We start from the raw sequence: 9,248 nt of genomic DNA, 5'->3' as shown, positions 1-9,248 counted from the left end.
CAGATGAGGACACAGCTCAAAGATAAAAAAGACGTACAGATACAATTATTACTCTCCAGAATGCACAGGACGAGAAAGTGGGCAGGGATCAGAAGATGTCAGAAAAATTTAGCTTTTAGCACTTTCCTGATGCCTAGGTACCCCACCAGCCTCCACCTCTCTCTTCCGAAAACAAGAATAATTAAAGTGACAGGATAATACATGGCTTCACAAAGTAATGGTAACTGTCTCTTCACCAGACTATTGGAATGGTCAAATGAGAAGCTAGGGATGAACACATGGTGAAAAGCATACATAGGTATGTGAAGAAATAACACGGTTTCATGTTCTTATTCCTACTTCTTTTCCATTCATTAAAATTTGGGGGAATCTTCTTTTGAAATTATATTATTATGAACACTTTCTGTGCCCTCCAAAAGAACCAATCTCATAATGTTATAGCTGTTTTTTCTTTTTGATCAGACCACCCTTCCTCGGTTGAATCCCATTATTCACCAGACAGCTTCAGAATCACCTTTGAATTTTTCAGAAAGTTCAGTCAAATCCTCAAAGATGAGAACATTTGCCATTACTAAAAATAGTTAAAAGAATTTGCCTCATGCATTTAGGTCAAATTTTTAGTTTATACATGGCAGACCCTGAGAAAGAAGAAACCTACTAAGTAGGAGCTCATGATGGCTAACAGAGCTCAACTTTTTAAAAAGTAAAAAAAAAGAATTTAACAAATTAAAAAAGAAACAACTTCACAGTCATTTCTACACAGGGGCCTCTCACACGCTACACTGCAGAGAGAAGCCCAGGTTGACCTGCCCTCCTCTGCACGTCACTGTCCCGCCTGCACTACATTTCTGCCATCTGAGCCAGCCCTTATAAAGGAGTTCCTGGAATTGTATTTCAGCCAATAGGACGGAGGCTTTCCATATCCACAACTAATAGTTCAGAGCAGCACAGCTTTGACCAACTAGAACAACTCTGTTCTGACCAATCAGGACAGTGTCTTTTAGACCAATCAAATGGTGAAAATTTGGAGTCCTCATTTGCATGAGGATGGACCCATGAAGGACCAGGGGTGGGGACTTCTGTCCATGTAAGCCAACTCCCCTCTGACCCAAAGAATGCACTTTCCCTGTCTACCTAACTCTGAGTTTTCCTGACTGAGTGAGCTGAAATACTGATGAAAGCTCAGCACAGAGCAGACTGGTGAGGAGCAGACTAGACCACAGAAGAGCAGAGCAGAGCTGTCTAGCCAGAGAGAGGCCTGGCCTCAGCACCACCTGACCCCAGGGCTGCCTCTCAACCACACTATTTGCATAGTCATGCTTTACCACAACTGAGCTGTTTCTCACTGAATGAAGTTGCTTTCTTCACTACACCACAGTTTAGGAGTTCCTGTTGGCGTTGAATTGGTGCCAACAACCATTGGTTGATGATGTGTACATATGTATATGTGTGTATAGATGCATATGTGTATCTGTATGCTGTTATGAATCCTAAAGGTCAAGCGTGATGAATTTTCACAAAACAAACACACTGGTGAAGGACATCCCAGTTCTAAAATAAGACGTTACTACCCCCCAGAGCTCCCTTTTGCTGTCATACAATCATTATTAACAATTTGCTTCTTCCCCTAAGATGTCTACTATCCTTACCTCCACCAACATAATTTATACAGAGGAATGTTATATAGGCAGGACCCAAAATATGTGTATACTTTTTGGGTTATTTATTAAAAATTGATAATTATCCAAGTTCTTGCATATATTGGTAATTCATTCATTTGCACATGACAATACATTGAATGGATACCATGAATATGCCACCATCACCCATTGTAATGGTTTGACGACCATTCGAGGAGAATGTTAACCAGATTGGGACTTTTCAAGAGTGTTGACAAAAACATTTTGCTTCGGAAATGTAGATGCTCACCGCAGCTCAAGGGAAAAGTGGCAAAAACAGCGACGCTCATCTCAATGAGTTCCTCTTCCGTTTGGAGTCTTGGCTTCTTATGTCTGGCTGCCCTGATAGCTCTTCAAAGCCTTCAAACAGAATATTAAAAAAATATTTTGTCAAGCTTGTTGAATTGTTCTTGAAGGAAAGACCAGTGTATACTCATCTATCATGGCAAGAGGTATGTACCTTGAGTGTTTATGGCAAAGCCAGATGACTTAATAGTCACAGAATCCCTGGGGTCGTGCCACAGTCCAAAGGCCCCCGTTACTTTTAGCTTCAGAAAAGAGGCAAGTTGCCCACAAGAAAAATCTGGTCAGCTGTTCTTCTAGGCCAGCCACACACGAAGCTCAGAGCAAATCACAGCGGCAGGGCACTGGCCATCACCCCACCTCACTAGGAAGAGCAGACGCCTGGCAAAGCCTGCTGTCAGGAGCAGCTCTGAGCTAGGCATAGACCTTTGAAACCTCTGAATTTTTCCTGTTTGATCTTTTTTGGTCTGATTGTTATAGAAATACTAGGAAACCGGAGACAATTTGCTCATACCTAAAGAGAGAAGTAAAAATTAGTGTAATTATTCCATCAGTTTGGGCAATGTTTGTATTATTAGGTAAAATATCTTAAAAATCAAATCCCTTTCCACCTCTCCACCCCAATACACACACATACACACAACACACCACCCCAAACCGTCCAAACTGATGTATAAATTTAAATTTAAGGCATATCAAGAGAATACCACAAACTCCTTTTTTGACTTTAATTAGCCTAAAATACTGCAAGAACCACTTTTTGTTTTCTGAGTTTTTTTAAGAAAGAGAAAAATGAAATTGTATGACTAAAACACTAAATGTATATTTAACAAAATAGTTGATTAATTACTAAAAAAAGGCAGAGTGATAGAATTAGAAAATTAGTTTATAGAGACAAAATACAGTTCACACATCCCCTTTCAGTTCAAGTTTAATCTCTTCCTATATTAAACTAATATATTCCTGAAAATTTTGTTTTGCTAGATTTATAAGAGTAGCCTCAAAATTTTTAGAAAAGGAAAACAGTGAAAATTAAAAATATGAGAACCTTTTAACCATTAATTATACTTTGGAATAAGCATTTATCAATATTTTGGTGTTCCTGTTTACATAGCAACTGTATTTTAATACCTTTCTGCCAAAGTAATTTGATTCTTCCCTTTTTGAAAATATTCATGGCCTATTTTAATTGTGGTATGGGATGTCACTGTTTAAACAATTCTGTAATATATTATTTTTTAAAAGAAATTTATTTGGTAAAGTCAACTCTTCCTTTCCATTTATATTTTCCAAATTTGAACAAGCCATTATTACGCTTTACAAAAAATGAAGCAGCTATTTAAAAGCAGGTATAAATTATAAGTAATTCTCACCCTATTCAAGCAAAATGGATTGCATTTGAGATGATTTAGTGGATTTAGAAAACACAGTCAGAGCCTTTGATATTAATATATACATATTTATCTGAATTAACTTTGCTCATTATCATCCTTTATGAGTGGGTGGGTTGATTGGTTGTCAAGAGTGCTACTCCATAGAAGGCAGAAGGGACACCTGTCCCTATGTTTCTGAGAGGTAGTCCCCAATACTCAACATGCCCTTAAGTTTTGCAATAATATGAACTCATGTTTTAAACATAGCTCGACAAGTTTTCTGTGTGCTTGTTCCCTTTACTCACTTTCCTTTGGTCGTTGTCTAAAGCCAGAGCCCTGCAGGTTACTTTACTCAGACATGTTAAAGCCAGACCGCCGGAAACCTTTCCCTGCGGCTTTAAATAAAACCATTTCTCAGATGTATAGGAATTCTTATTTGTGGAAAATCTGCATGAATCTAAAATTAAATGCAACAACAGCAATCCATGTCAGAAAGAATTTATAAAGAAGGAAACCATGGCAACAGAATCCTTTATTTTTAACCGCACCAATCCTTATCTCTACTTTCACTCCAAATGAAGCACGCTTAAGCCATTGCTTTTTTGATGCTGTCTTATTGCCATTGTAATTCTGTGAGAGTCAAAAATAGCAACAGAAATGGTCATATTTATATTACTAAGTACTGTGCAAGCCATCCTTCTCTTCATATTGACTTGCTCACATTATCCTGCAAGTGGCTTGTGAGGAGCTGGTGAGGTTATCGAGAGGAAGCTCAGGTAGCACATCCCACAGGGTCAATGCCACGGCTAATGTCAACGACATGCACTCCAGTGGGGATCTTGGGGTCCTCCTGATTCAACTATTCTAGTTCCACATCTTATCAGAAGTGAGCTGGCCATGCAGTGCAAGAACAAGTGTAACCACACCGTGTTCCAACATAGCTTCCTTTGGCTCCCAGGGATGCTGTCTGCACACAGTATCTAGAAAGCTCTGATTTTTGCCTCACTGCTGCTAATCTCACATCACCACCCCAGAACTTACTCTTATAATGTTGATGCTTTGCATAAGCAAAGCATTACGCGCTGTAGGCAAAGACTGTTTTGTTAAAATATTTTTAAAGTGCTTATCAGAAGTTTTTGCATGATTGATAACACTGAAAAACATAAGCTTATTTTCCTACAAATACTTTAATAAACAACTCACTTTCAAGACTGTTATGAGCCTAAAAATCTAGTAGCTTATTTTAATAAATATCAATTGATCAGATATGGTATTTGGAATGTATCTTTCCTAATCCCTTTGTCTATCTTGATTTCTGTTAGCTAAGTTGCATGAAGAACTCAGGGTGTCCAAAGATAGTAATTCATCTTGAGCTGCTCATTCCAGAAGAGCCCTCGGAGAAATGCAGACTTTAGCTTTGAAGATCAAAGACTTGGGTAATAGAAACAAGCACAAGAATATATCTGAAGGCTTGAAGGGCATTAACCCAATACATCAATTGACTCACATGGAAAAATTGATCTTATATTTTCTGAAATAAATGGGAAATCTGATTGTTCAAAGGACTCTGGCCCAGTTATCTGTGAATCATGCTCAGAGTTAAATAAGAAGCTGCAAGAAGGCTCTGTCTTAGATTGATTACATCAAGCAAACAGAAGCCTGGGTTCACACTAACTTCTTCCTTATTTAGCCCATTTGTTTCTGTCGCTCAGTTTCTAGAATTCCCCTTCACCCCCTTAGGTTGGTCTGCAGGTCAAATTGCCTCACATGGCTTCACTGCGGCCAAACGTTGCCAGTGTTAAGGAGAAAAATCACAGCCCCAAAATGGAGTCACTTGTGCTAATTCTGTGACACCTGCATTTAGATTTAATGCGTGACCTACTTGCAGGTTCAGCCCCTCCTAGGAATGTGACCTTAGATCGGTAAGTCTGGAATTTCCTGATCAACACTAAGGAGAGGATCTTCCTCGTAAGACCCCTGATGCCCTTTCCCCCCAAAGGAAGATGCCATTGCCTGAAACAATCTTTTCTTTGTTTTCACTAATAACTTCCTTTTCCCACCAGGTTCTGCCTATAAAAATCTTTCATTCTCCACAGTTTCTTTGTGTACCTTACTCTTTACTAGATGGGATGCTTATTGATTCACAAATTGTTCAATAAAGCCAGTTAGATCTTTACATTTACTAACTTTTGTTCTTTCATACTAGCTATATTTGCTTTGGCAGATTCTCACATAGGTACTTAAAGAAAAGAATGAATATTTACCCATGGCATTAAGTGCTCCGGTTTCTCTGAAGTAAAGCAAAACAAGAAAAATGTTATTTAGAATTATTTCTTTCAAATCAGACAAAGCCAGAGGTACATCACTTTCCACCCTCAGTACAGAGAAACAAAATCTTTCTCTCTTTGGAGGAAGTATGAGTTGAAAAGCAGGACTATCATGCAGTTTCTCTATTTCCAGAGCTGCAGTTACTTTATCTTCTGTGATTGCTTCTTTGTTTCTACCATTTCCCATTTTGGTAGCCGCTCTGAGGATGTATTCAGCAAGTATTAATTTTGTCCCTACAAAGTCTGAGTCACCGGCCATGAAAAACGTGAAGCGTGGAAACTGGGCTGGGCACATACAGAAACAGGAGGGGATTCAGGTATAAATAAGGTTGGAACGAGCATCTTTCACCATCCCAGGGAGACGTGCAAAAAAGTGCTTATTCGGCAATAAAAACAACAATAAGAGCACAAAAGTAAAGAAAAAAGAATAGAATTTTTCCCCTTAAGTTTTGTGTAATATTGATAAATGACCATCCTTGAAACAAACCAATTTTGACACTATAATTCAATGAACCGATAAGAAAAAATAAAAGATGATTCTTTTTGAGCTTCTGGTCAGCTTTGTGGTAGCCAAGCCTCAGCAATTTGGATGCCTTTGCATTGGAAGAATTGCTAAGAAATCTCACATCTTTAATTATTTGGATGCGGCATTGGAAAAATTTTAAGCATACCAATTAGGTAAGAAAGTGGCGGGGGAAATTTTGAAACGTTTGAACAAATTGTGCCAATTCTTCAGTGGATGTAAGTATTTAAACCCTTTTCCATTGTCTGGACACAGCATGATGAAAAGAACCCTGAAGCTAACACAAGAAAAGCAAAGACTCGTCCTTCGACATTTTGTTTATAGCCTACCTATTCTCCAGTGGATGTTTTAAAGGGCCTGATGTATATAGGATGACAATGAAAGTATGTGAGGCCATCAAGGCCAAGGGGGAAAGAAGCAGGGCAGCCAATGACTGAGATGAAGGCGGAGGTGTGTGTGTCTGCAGGCGCTGCTGGCCCATGGCCAGGAGAGAATCAGGGTTTTGCCGTCCAGCTTCTGATCACTGTCCTAAAGGGCAAACAAGCACTTACACAGTTCACATTATCCATGAGCTGCATTACAGTAGGTCAGAATAAGCATAATGATCCCCGGTACTCAGACTTGACAGAAATTTCTCCCTCCCTTGATTCCCCATAAAAAGTCAGTGAATTGTCTCATGAAGCTCGTGGGGAGCATCCTCACTGTGAGTTGGGATGTTTCATGAGGAGCTGCCTGCTCTCAGGCCCCTGGGGTCTCCTCCCACCCACTCTGCCACTCTGTAAACAAAGTCGCATAACCTCTTGCTGACCAAGATACTTCAGCTGAAAAACGTCTTGGGCTCCATCGGCAATGAATTCTGTTCTTGGATTCTGATCATTATAGTAGGTCCTTAAGAAGCTTTTCTTGCTAACATTTTTTATCCTAGAATGACAAAATATTGTTGAAATAAGACTGGGTACTCTGCTTGTAAGCATGTATTCCAACATTTTCCTTCCTGATCACTGTATCAGACTGAATCCAGGAAGGAAACGGTATCAGTCATTTGAAAAAGGAACATTTGGCCTGGCTGGTGTAGCTCAGTGGATTGAGCGCGGGCCTGCAAACCGAAGGATCACAGTTGGATTCCCAGTAGGGGCACACACCTGGGTTTTGGGCCAGTTCCCAGAAGGGGGCACATGAGAGGCAACCAGACATTGATATTTCTCTCTTTCTCTCCTTCCCTTCCCCTCTAAAGATAAATAAATAAAATTTTAAAAGAGAAAAAGGAACATTAAATATGACAAGGTATTAACTGGTAGCAGTTGAGTCCCCAAGAAGAGGGGATAAAAGCGAACTCAGAAGATGCCCTTGGGCAAGGAGACAGTACCCAGTGTAGGAATGGCCTTGGGAGGGGGCATTGACTTTAAGGGTGAGATCGAGACTTCACCAGAGAGGTGTGACTGGGCAGAGGGGTCCACCAGGTTACCCCAGACCAAATGTAGTCAGAGCCAGCTGGTAGGGGAAAACCTGCCCAGGGCTGACTTGCGGGAGGCCTCCCACTGTGGTCCCAGCAAAACCCACCGAAGGGCACATGCCACTGGACCTCCCCACGCACAGATGCCTCTGTGAGCCACCCCGAGGAGCCAGAAGAGAGAAAACAACCAAATCAAGTAAAGTTTCCTTTTGGCACCTTTTACTGACATAGTTTCAGCTGGCAAAGGAGAAATCCTCAAGGGTTCCAACTCCAGTATCACAAAGCAGGGGAATGAAGTATGAATTTGGAGCTTGGAGGTGACAAATTGATCACTGGCATAACTTCCTTGCCCTAAGTCATTAAATACCAAAACACGTGGTGTGCATTTACACAATGGTCACTACCCTTTGATGCTACAATATCAAAGTAATGCATTTTACAATATTCAGAGAGTTGGGACAAGAAACAATGGCATGCGTTACTGATTTCTCCCATAGCACCATAAACAGTTCACCAGGAAGGTTTGTCAGACGAGCATAACATATTGTTCTACCGACTTTCTAATATTCATAGCATGCAAGTTTGTAATTTAGATCCACGATTTTCTACTTTTTCATCTCGGGGCACACAGACACTAATTACTAAAATTTTGCAATGCACCAAAGTACTATATTTTTGACTGATTTGAAAAATAGGTATAATTTTGATTTATACAAATCAAATGGCTATCTTTGGGTTGGCTGTTGTCATTTTTTTAAATTTGACAACCTCAGGGAAAAGGGGGAGTGCCCCTGACTAAATAGTTAGGTATTGAATATTCTAAAATTTCTTGCAGCACACCAGCTGAAAATCCCTGATTTAGGCCATCGTTATATTGCTCTGTAAGCCAATAATCATCTGAAAAAGGAGACCATATGGTGGGTAAATGCTAATTCATTTATTCAGTTAGCTAACACATATCTGATGAGTACCTACTCTATGCTAGATGCTGGGAATAGAGAACGAGATCAGAAATTCAATGCCCCAAAGATTACACAGTGATAAGTACTGTGAAAGCAAATTATTGGGAGACTTCACCTACTCAGGAAGGTTGGGGAGAATTCCCTCAGGAAGCGCAATTGAAGGCAAGCGGAGTGGGGGTGGGTGGGAACAGCATTCCAGGACCAGGGCACAACCTGTACAAAGACACTATGATGGAAAGAACATACACGCAAGGGACTTGAAGGACTGTGTGCCTGGGCCTGGGGACCACGGCAAGGGGTCACTGAGGGAGTGAGTTCTTTAGCTGTGTGCCAGAGGCTTCATCTGAACCATCACTCCCTGGGTCTCCAGCCCGCTGGCCCACACTGCAGACTTGGTCTTGGCAGCTTCACTAAGCTGGTGAGTTGCTCTTTATAGTAAACCTCTTTCCATGTATGTCACGCACCTCTTGGTTCCGTTTGTCTGAAGCACCCCGACTAAGACAGACTTTGATGAGAAAATATCACGAGGGTACTTCCCTAAGCCTTTCATCTCTCTCTGCGTGGTTCTCTGTCAGGGGCAATTTGGGGACATTTGGGGATGTCCGTACACAGTTTCAGTTGTCACCAA

At 40.6% G+C, this 9,248-nt stretch overlaps 1 long non-coding RNA gene across 1 annotated transcript in view; it reads right to left on the bottom strand.

Moving 5' to 3' along the window:
* Positions 1-1,078: 1,078 nt before the first annotated feature.
* The window catches only part of LOC119064979 (uncharacterized), a 31,479-nt gene continuing 23,309 nt past the window's right edge, over positions 1,079-9,248 (bottom strand). Inside the window, exons 2-3 of the long non-coding RNA XR_008391661.1 lie at positions 5,620-7,126; positions 1,079-2,496 (exon numbers count right to left, since the gene is read on the bottom strand). This is a non-coding gene — a long non-coding RNA (uncharacterized LOC119064979). The remainder of the gene's footprint in view (positions 2,497-5,619; positions 7,127-9,248) is intronic.

This window comes from Artibeus jamaicensis, unplaced genomic scaffold (assembly GCF_021234435.1).
Source record: "Artibeus jamaicensis isolate MK-2021 breed Jamaican fruit bat unplaced genomic scaffold, CSHL_Jam_final contig_415, whole genome shotgun sequence".
NCBI lineage: Eukaryota > Metazoa > Chordata > Mammalia > Chiroptera > Phyllostomidae > Artibeus > Artibeus jamaicensis.
This window is presented reverse-complemented; position numbering and strand designations above follow the sequence as displayed.